Below are 15,500 nucleotides of genomic sequence, written 5' to 3' on the forward strand. Positions count from 1 at the left end.
AAAAAAAAAAAAAAAAAAAAAAAAAAAAAAAAGTGGGGGCAAAGAAGAGTAACCAGGCAGTTTGTAAAAGGAGAAGAAATATAAATGTTAGTAAACCTAAAACACTGATAATCAAAGAAATGCAAATTAAAAGAATTAGAAAAATAGGTAATTTTCAACCTGTCAGATTGTAAAGATGAAATATTTTAATACTTAGTGAGAATCCTATGAAATAGGCACGCAAACACAGGTAGTAAGAGTATGGAGTTAGTTAACTGTTGGTCACTGGTACAAACCTCCCAGCTACTTGGACAGATGAGGCTGGGGAGGATTGCTTGAGTCTTGGAGTTCAAGACCAGCCCAGGCAACACAGCAAGACCCATCTCTACAAGAAAAAAATTAAAAATTGGCCAGGCGTGGTGACTCATGCCTATAATCCCAGCACTTTGGGAGGCAGAGGCGGCTGGATCGCCTGGGGTCAGGAGTTCGAGACCAGCCTGACCAACATAGTGAAATCCCATCTCTACTAAAAATACAAAAATTAGCCAGGTGTGGTGGCACGTGCCTGTAATTCTAGCTACTGAGGAGGTGGAGGCAGGAGAATCGCTTGAACCCAGGAAGCGAAGGTTGCAGTGAACCGAGACTGTACCATTGCACTTCAGTTTGGGCAACAGAATGTGACTCCATCTCAAAAAGAAAAGAAAAGAAAAGAAAAATTAGTCCAGGCCTGGTGGCATGTGCCTATAGTCCTAGCTACTTGCGAGGTGGGAAGATCCCTTGAGCCCAGGAGTTGAAGTCTGCAGGGAGCTATGCCCGGACCGCTGCACTGCAGCCTATGCCGCAAAAGTGAGACTCTGACTCTATTTAAAAAAAAAAAAAAATGTACAACCTTGAGGGTTTTGCTTTGCTTTTGTTTTGTTCCTTTTTGAGACAGTCTTACACTGCCACCCATGTTGGAATGCAGTGTCATGAGCTCACCTCACCGTGGCCTCTGCCTCCTGGCCTCAAGCGATCCTCCTGCCTCAGCCTCTTCAATAGCTGGGACCACAGACGCATGCTACCATGCCCAGCTAATATTTTTTCATTTTTGGTAGAGATGGAGTTTCCTGGTGTTGGCCAGGCTGGTCTCGAACTCCAGGGCTCAAGTCATCTGCCTGCATCAGCCTTCCAAAGTGTTGGGATTACAGGTGGCAGCCACCGCGGCCGGCTGGTGGTGGTGCTTTTTTTTTAACCTGAAGATAGGGAGCCTTGTCCATGCAGATCTTCTGCTGGCTTTGATGGAAAGCTGGGTATGACATGAGCCAAAAACGACCACCAGGAGGTGGTCCTAATAAATATGTGTTAACTGTGACCTCTGAGGGCAGGGACTGCCTCCCAGCCAATTTGTCCCTGGATGTGAGGATTCCTTTCATCCTTGGAAGATCCCTTCTGTCCCTTAAGTCTTTTCTTTGTTTCCTGCTGCGAAACAAGGAGCCAGCTCAGAAGCACCTCCTCCATCACACAGGGATCGCTGGGCTGCTGTCCTGGAGGGACCAGGAGGGTGGCAGGCCTATACCAGCTGTCCTCTTTCACTTATTTTACTGGAAACCCTAAAAGTTGTTTTTGTGTGGGAGCGAGTGGGGCGGGATGGGGTGTGTATCTTGCTATTTGAGACACTCCTGTAAGATTGAACAGTCTTCACTCTCTGTTCTTTCCTGGAAACCAGAGGGCCCCAGCCAGGCCCCAGGAACTGGGCGCTTGTCTTCTTAGAGCACAGTGTACTTGAGGCTTGGGGCCAGGTGGAGCCGTGCTAGCCTGCAGGGAGGCTGGCCCTGCTTTCCCTACCAGGAAACGGAGAGGACAAGGCTTCCAGCCCTGGAATTCCTCCCTGCCTCCGCCCTTCTCTCTTGCTCACTGAGGACGCGTCCTGTGGCCTGTTATCCCAGGCTCATGTGACACCGATTGGCGTATCTGTATTCCAATTCCAGTGCTGACCGTTTCTCCAGGGCTGGCTATGTTCCATCTGATAGGCTAGGCAAGCTCTCAGGCCACCAGGTCCCTGAGTGGTTTCCAGGGGCAGCAAGCCACGCTGTTCCCATCTCCCTTCCCAGAAAGGTGCAAAAAGTACAAAGTCACCCACTCCCCCAGGCCCAGGCCTCTGACCAGGTGCCAGCTCTCAGAACAGGAATTCCACATCCCAGTTCCTGTTCCTGGCTCCTCGGCCGCCCCTAACACCCAGCAGACGCTCTGCGGTGCCTCCCACGGCAGGAGCCTTGACCCTGGGTAAACTCTGGTGTGTGCTGCAGCTCTGCTGGCAGCCCCCGACTGTGGCCTTGGTTACATTGGCATCACTCCCTCTTGGCAGCACTCACAAGCCCCTCCCCCAGCGTGTCAGGATGTGTGTGATGACAGCAAAACTCAAAATTTCCATGAGCCACTGAGAAATTCTAGAAACAGCCTGTACTTGTGGACTTTCCTTCTTCTTCCCCTGCTACAGGGAAGAGGAGATGTTATTTTTGATGGGATTATCACTGGTTGACCTTCTCAGGGATGTGGAAAGGGAGGCTGCTTGCCCGGGCCGGCCTCTCTCCCACTGCCTGCCTTTGTGTCCCCCACCCCACCTCACTTTATGTTAAAAAATAATCCCTGGCCCGGCACGGTGGCTCACATCTGTAATCCCAGTACTTTGAGAGGCCATGGTCAATGATCGCTTGAGATCAGGAGTCTGAGACCAGCCTGACCAACAAAGTGAAACCCCGTCTCTACTAAAAATACAAAAATTAGCCCGGCGTGGTGGCAGGCGCTTGTAGTCCCAGCTACTCTGGAGGCTGAGACAGGAGAACTGCTTGAACCTGGGAGGCAGAGATTGTAGTGAGTGGAGATCATGCCACTGCACCCCAGCCTGGGCAACGGGAGTGAGACTGCATCTCATTTAAAAAAAAAAAAAACTCCATCTAATGTTTTATGTTTCTACTCCGGGCTGGCTTCTCTGGCTCTCTGGGGTCTTTGGTTCTACTGAAGCGGCTGCAGGAGAGGGGTCCCTGGCTATCTCCCCAAGGTTGCTTTTAGTTCACGCGAGCATAAAGACCGAAGAAAACTGAAATGTGTGGCACCTCATGAATGGGAAGTGGGAAAGTAACATGCTCTCAGCAGGTGTTCTTCGGGGACGGGCACCAGGTTCTATCCTGCCCTCCAGTCTCTACCCTCCTGCAGCTGACAGTCTAGTTAGGAGGAAGTGGATAATGAAAAAAGACTAATTAGGGTTGTGACTGCCTGGGAGTGGGCTTTTTTGGTCCACAGTGAAGAGGTGACAGTTTAACTGAGACGTGTTATGAAGATCTAGGGGAAGAGCATTCTAGGCAGAGGGAATAGCAGGTGCCAAGGCTCTGAGGTCAAAATGAGCTTGATGTGGTAAAGGGATGGGAAGAAGGACCTGGGTGGCTGGAGCCCAGTGAGTGAGATGAGCCAGTTATATGGGCAGCAGGATGGGCAAAGGCCAGTTGAAACAGTGGTTTATAGACCAGGAAGAGGAGTTTAGATTTTATTCCCTGTGACTGGGCACGATGGCTCACACCTGTAATCCTAGCACTTTGGGAGGATGAGGTGGGGGAGTTGTTTGAGGCCAGGAGTTCAAGAGCAGCCTGGGCAACATAGCGAGACCCCGTCTTGAAAAAAGTTAAAAATAATTAGAATAAAAAAGATTTGATTCCTCATAAAATGGGAAGACATTGGAGGGACTGAAGCAAGGAAAGTGATGCGATCTATTTGTACTTTAGAAGTATGACTCTTTTTTTTTGAAACGGAGTTTTTTTTGCCTGTGGCCGACGCTGGAGTGCAATGGTGCGATCTTGGCTCACTACAACCTCTGCACTGGGTTCAAGCGATTCTCTTGCCTCAGCCTCCTGCATAGCTGGGATTACAGGCATGTGCCTCCGTGCCGGGCTAATTTTTGTATTTTTAGTAGAGATAGGGTTTCTCCATGTTAGCCAGGCTGGTCTGGAACTTCTGACCTCAGGTGATTCACCTGTCTAGGCCTCCCGAAATGCTGGGATTATAGGCGTGAACCACCACGCCCAGCCCAGATGAAAACTCAGATGACTCTTTCATTAAGCTGTAAACTTAAGATTTGGGCACTTGATATGTGCATATGTTCAACTTAAAAGAGGGGAGTGGGGGACTCTGACAGAACAGAGCCAGGTGCCGAGGGGAAGCTGAAAGCCTGGTTAAGAGATTTTATTTTATTTTATTTTATTTTATTTTTATTTTTTGAGACAGAGTTTCGCTCTTGTTACCCAGGCTGGAGTGCAATGGCGCAATCTTCGCTCACCGCAACCTCCGCCTCCTGGGTTCAGGCAATTCTCCTGCCTCAGCCTTCTGAGTAGCTGGGATTACAGGCACGCGCCACCATGCCCAGCTAATTTTTTGTAGTTTTAGTAGAGACGGGGTTTCACCATGTTGACCAGGATGGTCTCGATCTGTTGACCTCGTGATCCACCCGCCTCGGCCTCCCAAAGTGCTGGGATTACAGGCTTGAGCCACCGCGCCCGGCAAGAGATTTTATTTTACTTCACCATTTCCTCCACCCAAATTCCTTGTATTCCATTCACTTTGCAAAGAAAACTTGGATGAGCTCTTATCCTTGGGGAGTTTACAGTGTAGTATCTTCAGATTCAGATAGTCCTCCAAATTTTCCTGGAGGGGGTCTTGAAGAATGAGTAGCATTCAAAAGGTGATTGTTGGCAGATTGTGGTGGCTCACGCTTGTAGTCTCAGCATTTTGGAGGCTGGGGTGGGAGGATCTCTGAGCCAAGGCACATAGGACCAGCCTGGGCAACAGAGTGAAACCCTGTCTCTACAAAACAATAAAAAAATTAGCCAGGCATGGTGGTGTGAACCTCTGGTCTCAGCTACTCATGAGGCTGAGGTGGGAGGATCGCTTGGGTCCGGGAGGTCAAGGCTGCAGTGAGCCGTGATCGTGCTACTGCACTCCAGCTTGGGTAACAGAGCGAGACTCTGTCTCAAAAAAAGGCAGGCGGTAATTATTAAAAACCTGGAATGTCCAGTTGATGTTAAAGTTGTGTTGTAGTTCCCTCATCCACGCTCTTGCTGATGGGCTTTTGGGTCAGCTCTGGGTTTTTGTTACTGTGAATAGTGCTGCCGTAAGATGTCCTTGGGGTTGAAAGTCACCCAGACAGGAGCCTTTCCGCATTGCAAGCTAAAAGCAGAAACCCTTTCTTTATGGCAGTCCGATTGCTCCCTGGGCTTGGCGTTAGCTGGAAAGGGGAAGCCTTTAAGAGTGGTTAGAATGTTGATCCCTTTTAATAGACAGGCCAGCAGTTTGAAGGACGTGGGGAGTGAAAGGGCAAGTGGAAATACGTAAGTGGTTATGCTGTCAGGGAAGTCACTTCTGTACTGTCATATTATCTGGAAACTGCCACCATACCTACTACTGTACCTTGAGGTTTTAAACCTGAGGAGAGGGAGCCTTGTGTGAACGGGTCTTGGATATTCTGGCTCTGGTGGAGAGCTGGGTGTGATATGAGCCAGAAGCCTCTGGCCTGGAACCCATCTGTGCGTGTGCTCTAGAAAGCGTCTCTGTGGAGCCCGGGGCCAGGCTCCTTCTGCTTCCTTTGCATCTCTGACAGGGAGCTCCTGCCCTTGATGTCTGGGCTGGAAATAATGCATCTGCATCGAAGTCCCTATCTTAGCTATTCTGTCGTGTCTGGGGGTCGGGGGGAGGGGTGAGGGTGTGTCTGTTTCCATATGTGTTTGCACAGTGAGTGTGTGCATGTACACATTTAACCCCACAGGACTGTTAGGAAACAACCGAAAAAGCCTAGACGGCCGGGAGCGGTGGCTTACGCCTGTAATCCCAGCACTGTGGCAGACCGAGGTGGGCGGATCACAAGGTCAGGAGTTTGAGACCAGCTTGGCCAATATGGTGAAACCCCATCTCTACTAAAAATACAAAAATTAGTGGGGCATGGTAGGGGGCACCTGTAGTCTCAGCTACTTGGGAGGTTGAGGCAGGAGAATCGCTTGAACCCGGGAGGCAGAGATTGCAGCGAGCTGAGATCGAGCCATTGCACTCCAGCCTGGGCAACAGAGTGAAACTCCATCTCAAAAAAAAAAAAGCCTAAAATATAAGGTGTGTCATTCTAGTACTGTATGATGATATTGAAACTAAGCAGGAGGTAAGACTGTTTCTTGGATGGGGATGGGACTGATGCTGGAGGACTGGGGTGGATCCAAGATGGTCCTCAGTCCTGCAGTACACCTATTTTCTTCCATCCGGGACCTTCACACCTTGTGGGGCGCGTGTGAACCGCTGACATGAAGGGGACTTCCTAGTCCTGTGGCCAGGAGGGGTGTGGAGATAGGAAGGTGTAGGATGGAGGGGTGGAACTTGTCAGATGGAGCCCAGGGCCCAGGCAACAGAGCAGTGGCCGATAAGGGTGACAGTGGGCAGGAGACCAGTTGGAGAGACCCCTGACTCCCAGGCAGAGGGGCCGTAGCACGGAGCTGGAGCGGGGGGAGTGTTGGGAGCTGTGCTTTGGGTGGGGTGGGGCGGTGATGAAAGGAGGGAGGGGAGGAGGTTCTGGAAGGGAGGGGCTGTGTGGCCAGGAGAGAACAGGGCCTGGAGTGTTTCTTTCTGTTCAGGGGTCTGGAATCCTAGGAGATGCTCTGGGTTCGTGGTGAGCCCCACAGAGAGAAAGCAGGGGATGTGGGAAGGCCTTAGCTTCAGTAATGGGATGGTGGCTGCCAGTGACCTTGAGCCAGAAGAATGTGCTGTGTGGGAGGTTTGGACAGCCGGAGGGAAAATGGAGGAATTATGATTCATTTGTCTACCTTTCTCACCCAATTTGGAAATATGGGCTTTTCCTTTCTTTCTTTTTTTCGGTAACCCTCTTTCTCATGAGAATAGGGCTTCTTTATTAATTCGTTTTTATTAATAAGTATTTCTAGTTACTGAGAAATCAAAAGTTCAAGATACAGCCCCAGCCTTTTCTGCTGGTGCCCTGGTCGTGCCCTACTCCGCTGGTGCCCTGGTCGTGCCCTGTGGAGCAGCGATGACGCAGGTGCTGGACGGGAAGGCCCCTTCTTCCCTGCGTTGGTTAAGAGGGCTGGAGTGGGAATGAGAAAGCTCGGCCTGTGTTTCTGAGAGTGCTGGCCCTCAGGCTTCAGTGTGCATCGTGGTCGCCTGAGCACTTAATAAAACCCAAATTGATGGCCCAATTGCAGAGTTAGTGGGTGTCATGGTGGGGAATGCTAAGTTTGCGCTTCTAGCAAGTTCCCAGGTGATGGTGATGCTGTGTTCCAGCAACCGCACTTTGAGAACCCTTTTCCTGGAGAAATTACCACACATAACTCCACATCTCAGCTGCAGACTGGCATGGGCGAGGTCTTAAGGAGGAATTGGGCTTCAGTGGGCTTGAGGGTGGGGAGGTAGTGGTGCAGGAAGACCCGAGGGAGGCAGGGTAGGCTGGAGGCAGGTGGTCTTGGCTTCAGGCCCAGCAGTGGGGCTTCGGCTGGGGCCTGGCTTCTGGGGGCCACTTGCTGCCCAGGGAATCCAAGCATGCCTCACTGCTGCAGTGAGGGTGCTTGTCCTGGCCCAGTGGATAGACGTGAGCAGAACACAGGCTAAATGTTTGCCAGTGGCCCACCTCCCCTCCCCGGGTGGTGAGGTGAGGGGCTCAGGGAGGCTCTCACCCATTTTGAAAGGTGGGGTGTGCACAAGCTTCTTGCGAGAGACCCTTGGAGGCACATTTTGCCCAGGGTACTGCTGCCAGAGAGTTGGAGTTTACATTTCTGAATACTTCTTTTACTCCTTTGCTGTCTCTTTACAGTACAGGGTCTCTGGGTTTCCACATCTGCTATGCCGTGAATTCACAGGGAAGAGGTTCTAGCAGCTCAGGCACCTCCTGGTGGTCCTCACGGTGCCCTGCTCTGGGTGGGCCAGGCTGGCCCTTCGGTTGAACCCCCTTTCCTTCTTTTTTTCTTACACTTCCATCTTTTTTGGGGGAGGGGGGACGGAGTCTCGCTCTTGTTGCTCAGGCTGGAGTGCAATGGTGCGATCTCGACGCACCGCAACCTCTGCCTCCCGGATTCAAGCGATTCTCCTGCCTCAGCCTTCTCAGTAGCTGGGATTACAGGCGTGCGTCACCACACCCAGCTAATTTTGTATTTTCAATGGAGATGGGGTTTCTCCGTGTTGATTATGCTGGTCTTGAACTCCCGACCTCAAGTGATCCACCTGCCTCAGCCTCCCAAAGTGCTGGGATTACAGATGTGAGCCACTGTGCCCAGCTAGTGTTTCCTTCATTTTCTGGTTTTCCTGCACGCGTTCCAGGAAGCAGTCTCAGCTCTTGGAGTGCTCTCTGTGCTCAGTACGCACATTCGTTCTCTTGGCCAGAATCTTGCCCTTAACTTGTTTGTTTACAACAATGCCTACAGCATGCTGGGGAACGCTGCAGATGTTTTACCATAGTAACATTGGTGGGTTATTCCTTTTGTGAACAGTACCCATTCACTTGATGTCTAATGCCTTCAGTATCACCTTAATAGATTCCCATGTATGTGGTCAAAGGAACAACTCCATGTTTTCTTTCTTTTTGACAGTAGAACGTGCTGCAATAACAACTCCATGGTTTTTCTTTGGAGAGAGAGTCTTACCTGTTGCCCGGGCTGGAGTGCAGTGGCGCAATCTCGGTTCACTGCAACCTCCACTTCCTGGGTTCAAGTGAATCTCCTGCCTCAGCCTCCAGAGTAGCTGAGGCTACAGGCGTGCACCACTGCACCTGGCTAATTTTTGTACTTTCAGTAGAAAAGGACTATTTCCATGGTGGGCAGGCTGGTCTTGAGCTCCTGGCCTCAAGTGATCTGCCCACCTCGGCCTCCCAAAGTGCTGGGATTACAGGCATAGGCCACCACGCCCAGCCTACAAGTCTATTTTCTAGAAGGCCTGGAGAACGTCTCTCAGGCACCTCTCCTCTTTCCCTTTGTGTTCACCATTTGGGCAAATCGCTGGGAGATGGTGGTTCCAGCTGAAAGGCTTTTTAAAATTTTTTACTTTTTTTTTCTTAGCAGAGATGGTCTTGCTCTGTTGCGCTGGCTGGAGTGCAGAGGTGCAATCTTAGCTTGTCGCAGCCTCAAACTCCTTGGTTCAAGCAATCCTCCCACCTGAGCCCCTCAGACTGTCGGGATGACAGGGGCGAGCCACCACATCCAGGCCTTGAACCAGCCTTAAGTGTGTGACAGCCCTGCAGGGAGATCCCGGACACTTTCTTCTGGAGGGCAGATGGTGGGACATGCATTTTCCTGGTGTGGCTCACGGCAGGGACAGTGTGATTCTGGAGCAGGTGGCTTCTTGTGCCATAGCTGCTTGGTGGCAGCCCAGTTCTGCAACTTGATCTTTGCAGGTAGCTGCTGGGAGCTCAGGAGCTGCTTGAGTCTTTTTAATTCAGCTCTTCCAAGGAGTCTCTAGGCCTTTTAATATCCTGTACAAAGTCCCTTTCTGCTGAAATTGCCTAACTGCCCCTGACCTATACATCCCCCTTGTCGTCATCGTTCAGGTTAGGTTCCTAGTTGACTTGTTTGCTTTTCCTGCGGCGTTGAGGGCAGGTACAAGGTCCTTTGCATCCCCAGTACCCAGCACGACTTCTGGTACATAATTGGTAAGCAGTAAGTATTTGTTAAATGGATAAACTCTTGGAGTGAGTTTTTAAAGCCAGTATGTGATAATGAGGTAGCTTTTAGTTCAATTAATATAAATGAAATTCAAGGTCAGGGATTGTTTACTCTAGGCAAGTGTGTAATAGGTGGTCATGACACTTGACTTCAGATGGTCTGGGTTACAGTTGGTCTGTGGCCCAGGAGGAAGGTGGTTCTGAGCTCTCTGGTGTTTACCAGGCTGCAGGGGCAATGCAGGCAGACTTCAGTTATAAGAGAGGTGAAACTTCTCTGTCTCTAGCCCCACATGTGCCCAGCACTATACCAGGCACTGTTGCAGCCAGGGAGGAGAGGAGGACATAGAAGAAATGGAGAGAAGGATGCATTTCAGGAAGTTATCTTCAAGGAATACACATCTAGCTGGGGGAGCTCCCTGGAAGACAAGGTAATGAGGAGTCCATAATAGCCAGAGAAAAGGCTGGAAAAGTGATCCAAGACGGCTTCCTGGACGGGAAGGTAACTGAACAGAAGCAGAATTCAGGACGAAGTGAAGGGGTTATCCTGAGAAGTCAGAAGATAGGGAACTAGGAAGGCACTGGCCTCAGTGCTATGCCACGCATCCTTTAAGGTCTGTCTTGATCAGAGTCCCTCTGCAAGCTCGGTGCTTTCACAGTTTAGCTGTGCCACATACACTTGGGAAGTTACTCGCAGGCCCCAAAGTTGAACCCAGGGTGTGTGACACGTCATGTGGTCCAACGATTTGGCCACTAGATCATGTTTTCTATTTATTTGTCTGATCCCGAATAACAAGCTGGGAAGTTCTGCTTCACGGGGGTGGCGTAAGTGATGGAAGTGAGAACTGTGTTTCCTAAGCCGCGTGTCCGGCCCCATGGTCTGACAGGCGGGAGTGATCTTGGACAACAGGGAGAATTTTGCAACTGTCTGGGAAATGTTGATGGGTGAATGATGAGAAGTGAGGTGACTCTGGCCCTGGCCTCGGGTGGGGAAAACACCGGCTGGCCGCTGCGGGCCTTTCCCCGTCCCTGCCCACCTGACTCAGTTGCTTTGGGAAGTCCCCTTTGCTCCGGCTCCAGCTGGGCTGGAGCGAGCCTGGCAAATATGCTCCCTCCCTCCCTCCCTCCCTCCTGGCTCCAGTGCCTGGGCCCGGCTGTCATTACACTCACTCTGCACTCAGCATGGGGCTAAATAAGCCATTCCCTGTCTGTGCCGCCTGCCTGGGGCCCTGACCACCCGTCTGCCTCATAACCTCCTCCCACAGGCGCTGGTACACACAATGGGGGCTCAGTAAATATTAGTTGGTGAACAGCAGGCTCAGGGTTCTATATTTGTTCCCTGCTTCTGGATCACCACTGAGTTTCTCTTTTTTATTATTATTTTTCTTAGTTTTCCCATCCTGTGCTTCCCAGCAGAGCGAAGTTTCACAGGGAGAGTGAGTGGGCTCTGCTGGCTGCCCTCCTGCACTGTCTGGAAATTTCCCACCCTGGGTGGGCTTTGACTGTGCCAAGGCTTGAGGCGAAGTTCCTGGGAGCCGGAGCTGGAAGAGGAGAACGCATCCTTTTAGGGTATGGAGGAGAGCGGTAGGTGGGAGGGCAGGAGGAGGCAGGGGAAGAATGAGCCGATTAAGCTCCGGGGCAGGGTCCTGGGCAGGGCCGAGTGAGGGTTGGCTTTCTAGCTGTGAGACTTGCTGTTTGCTTGAGTGAAGGTGTCAGCCTAGGTCAGCTTGTCTGAGGGGAGAGTGGCTTCTCAGATGATGTTCCTTGGGTGAGTGGGGAGGGCCATGGGCTGGATGGTTTTTCTCAGAGCTCTTTCTACCCTCAGAGAAGCCTGTAGGGCAGAATTCTCTTGATGACCAAGCAGCCAGACAGTTGGATTTCTGATTTGGTAAACTGGGACTTACACAGATGGTTGTATCATTATTAGTTTGACCATGAATATCGAGAGTGTATTCATCAAGCATTTGTAGAACATTTGGCAGTTTCTATAGCCAAATGTTTTTTTTTTTCTCTTCGTTGATTTATGTTATTTTGATTATTTTGTGAGCCTCTGTTGCCCAGGCTGGCGTGTAGTGGCACAGTCAAAGCTGACTGCAACCTCAAACTCCTGGGCTCAAGCAGTCCTCCCACCTCAGCCCCTTGAGCTGGGACTACAGGCATGCACTACAATACCCAGCTAATTAAATTTATTTTTTTTCTTGTAGAGATGGGTGTCACTATGTTGACCAAGCTGGTCTTGAACTCCTGGCCTCAAGCAATCCTCTTGCTTCAGCCTCCCAAAGTGCTGGGTTTACAGGTGTGAGCCATCACACCTGGTCTGTAGCCAGATGTGTTAATGATGGCTTCCATGGGTTCTAGCTTTTGTGCCATACTTAGAAAGTTGTACCTAACTCCTTAATTACAAAAATAATCACCCGTTATATTATGGTACTCCTACCACCAATTGGTGGGTTCAATAGGTTGAAATACAAAAAACCCCAAAACACTCCAGATCTTACCAGCCCAGAAATAGCCATAAGTAATATTAGGTGAACGCTACTCCAGGTATTCTTCCAGGCACGGTGGCTCACGCCTGTAATTCCAGCACTTTGGGAGGCCAAGGTGAGTGGATTGCCCGAGTTTGGGAGTTTGAGACCAGCCTGGCCAACATAGTAAAACCCTGACTCTACAAAAAATACAGAAAATTAGTTGGGGTGTGGTGGTGCATGCCTGTAATTCCAGCTACTCAGGAGGCTGAGGCAAGAGAAACACTTGAACTTGGGAGGTGGAGGTTGCAGTGAGTCGAGATCACACCATTGCACTCCAGCCTGGGCAGCAAGAATGAAACCCTGTCTCAAAAAAACAAAAAAGTATTAAAATTTCACTGAATGTGACAGAAGAAAGAGAAGCTGCTGTAAAATTAAAGGAATTAGTAAACTTTAAAGAAATATGTTTTTTACAGCAGAGATAATTTCCCAAAAGACTCCAGTAAAGTCAATAGCTTGTGAAACAGATCTTGTTTCCATTTTAGGTAGTATCTATTGACTCTTGACTATGAAAACTGAGGACAGAATTCTCATGTTTTTTTCTCATGTCTCTTTCCCCTCATATCCCGATTGTGTTGATTATATTATTGTCCACTTTTATAACATTTAGATTGTGTCCTGTGACCATAATCTCTGTAATCTTTGTTGTTGGTAAGAGAGGGTCTTACTCTGCCACCCAGGCTGGAGTGCAGTGGTGTGATCTCCGCTTACTGCACCCTCCGCCTCCCGGGTTCAAGCGGTTCTCCTGCCTCAGCCTCCTGAGTAGCTGGGCTTACAGATATGCAGCACCACACCTTGCTAATTTTTGTATTTTATACAGAGATGGGATTTCACCATGTTGCTTAGGCTGGTCTCAAACTCCTGGGCTCAAGCAGTTCACCTGCCTTGGCCTTCCAGAGTGCTGACATTGCAGGTGTGAGCCACCTAGTCCGGTAATGATTTTTTGTTATTTCTCATCAGAAGGGTTTTAACGCTATCAGTCCTCTTTTGATGCTTTCTGCATTCCTGAGCTATCTGTATTTCCATTTCTGTATTAATTACATGCATTTCATTGTTAAGTCATATTTCCTCCCTAGGAAGGGGACCATATTTTCTGACTTCTTTCCTACCCAAGAATTTCTGCCTATTGTCTTTACCAAATTGTACGATGTGTTGGCTGGGGATAGTATTCTTGGCTTATAGTTTCTTTTTTTCAGAATTGTGGAGACGTTCTGACAGTCTTACATTCTCTTCTGACACTGAATGGTGCTACGGGAAAGAAGGCAGTCTGAATTTTTTCCCGTTTAAGAGAAGTTTTAGTGTGTTTCTCAGTTTTCTTTTTCTTTGACTCTTTCTTTTTCTTTCTCTTTTTTTCTTTTCTTTTCTTTCTTTCTTTCTCTCCCTTTCTTTCTCTCTCTCTCTCTCTCTTTTGTTTGAGACAGTCTCACTCTGTCACCAGGCTGGAGTGCAATGCCACGTTCTTGGCTCACTGCAACCTTCGCCTTTCAGGTTGAAGCGATTCCCCTGCCTCAGCCTCCCAAGTAGCTGGGACTACAGGCTTGCACCACCACACCTGGATAATTTTATTTTTGTTTTGTTTTAGTAGAGACAGGGTTTCACCGTGTTGGCCAGAATGGCCTCGATCTCCTGACCTCATGATCCGCCCACCTTGGCCTCCCAAAGTGCTGGGATGACAGGCGTGCGCCACCGCACCCGGCCTCAGTTTTCATAATAAACCTTTTTGGGGAATAAAGAGTTTTTTGGATGCCTAAAAAAAGTCTTCATCTTTTAAGGTTCGATAGCTGAACTCTGTAATGTTTCAGTACTGAACATTTAGGGAACACAGGCCATTATTTCAGTTTTCAGGTTCTGTTTTCCTTTCACTTCAGAAAAATCTTGTGTTTTGTTTTGGTTGGTTTTGTTTGAGACTGAGTCCTGCTCTGTCACCCAGGCTGGAGTGCAGTGGCACAGTCTCTGCTCACTGCAACCTTGGCCTCCTGGATTCAAGCAATTCTCCTGCCTCAGCCTCCCAAGTAGCTGGGACTACAGATGTGAGCCACCGCACCTGATTAATTTTTATGTTTTTAGTAGAGTCGGGCTTTCACCATATTGGCCAGGCTGGTCTCAATTCCTGAGCTCAAGTGAGCCACCGCACCCAGCCAGGAAAGTTTTGTGTTTTATTTTAGAACACAACTTCCATTTCATTCTTAGGTTCTCTTCTTCGGGAACACAAGTTATCTTTCGTTAACCTCTTTGTCTTCTCTCTGTTTGCTTTCATTTGTCCTGCCCATCCGCATTCGCTGCGATTATCTCAAGCTTTCCTTTAGCGTTTATGCCTAGTGTTCCATTTTTTTTAACGCTAAGCATGTGGAAGTGATTTATATCCTGCTCAAGGTCATCGCCAAGGTCTGATTGTGAAAACTCAAAAAATTGCAGCCTCAGGCATAAACAGGTTAAATGACCGGCAGAATTTTGTTCTGTATTTGTCATAATGTATTAGTCCTTGAGTAAGGTTTTATTCCTCTTTTTTGGTAAGTCTGCATCTTTTTTTTGGTCTCATTGGTTATAATCTCATCTTTGAGCTCTCGTCTCGTGGCATTAACGTTTTAATGAAGTTATTCCTTGGTGTGGCACAGTGGTGAGGAGCGGCTTTCTCTGCAGTTGTGGTTTACCTGTCTGTTGCTTGCTTTGCCTGCTGTTTCTTTTCCTCTTGCTCTATGGGAGTGCGGTTCTGCTCACATGTTCTGTTGGCTCTAAAATAAGAAAGGAACTGTATTCTCCAGGTTGAGGCCAATTTGTCCCTGCCTCACAGCTCCGGGAGTGCTAAGGGCTGGGTATTCATGACCTGTTTTTTGTAACCTGAAGGAATGCTGAGTGGTGAGGTGGGGAGATGGGTCTGTCCTCTATTTAGGGATGTAGTCTCTGTAATGTGGCTCAGCTCACTTCCTTGGGAATTGTATTCCATTTCTTTTAGAAGAGAAGTCACACTCAGCTGGGCACGGTGGCTCACGCCTATAATCTCAGCACTTTGGGAGGCCATGGGAGGTGTATCACCTGAGGTCAGGAGTTTGAGACCAGCTTGACCAGCATGGTGAAACCCTGTCTCTACCAAAAATACAAAAATTAACTGGTTGTGGTGGCGCATGCCTGTAATCCCAGCTACTCGGGAGGCTGAGGCAAGGAGAATCACTTGAACCTGGGAGGCGGAGGTTGCAGTGAGCCGAGATTATGCCACTCCACTCCAACCTGGGCAACAGAGCAAGACTCCATCTCAATTGAAAAAAAAAATGCTACTTCGAAATAGTAAACTTGAGATACGTAATAACATAAACCTTATTCTCCTAAAGCTGAATACT

At 49.1% G+C, this 15,500-nt stretch overlaps 1 protein-coding gene across 7 annotated transcripts in view; it reads left to right on the top strand.

Annotated features, from left to right (window-relative positions):
• The window catches only part of SLC39A14 (solute carrier family 39 member 14), a 55,760-nt gene that overhangs the window by 16,118 nt on the left and 24,142 nt on the right, over nucleotides 1-15,500 (top strand). For 3 of the 7 annotated variants that reach the window (XM_017549703.2, XM_037746115.1, XM_037746116.1), the window contains exon 2: nucleotides 11,031-11,209. The exons of 2 other annotated variants lie outside the window; for them this stretch is intronic. The gene's annotated coding sequence lies outside the window, so the exon portion shown is untranslated. The remainder of the gene's footprint in view (nucleotides 1-11,030; nucleotides 11,210-15,500) is intronic. 2 more of the 7 variants (XM_017549705.2, XM_037746117.1) reach the window with 2 other exon arrangements.

The sequence above is a fragment of the Cebus imitator genome, unplaced genomic scaffold, assembly GCF_001604975.1.
Source record: "Cebus imitator isolate Cc_AM_T3 unplaced genomic scaffold, Cebus_imitator-1.0 Scaffold221, whole genome shotgun sequence".
Taxonomy (NCBI): domain Eukaryota; kingdom Metazoa; phylum Chordata; class Mammalia; order Primates; family Cebidae; genus Cebus; species Cebus imitator.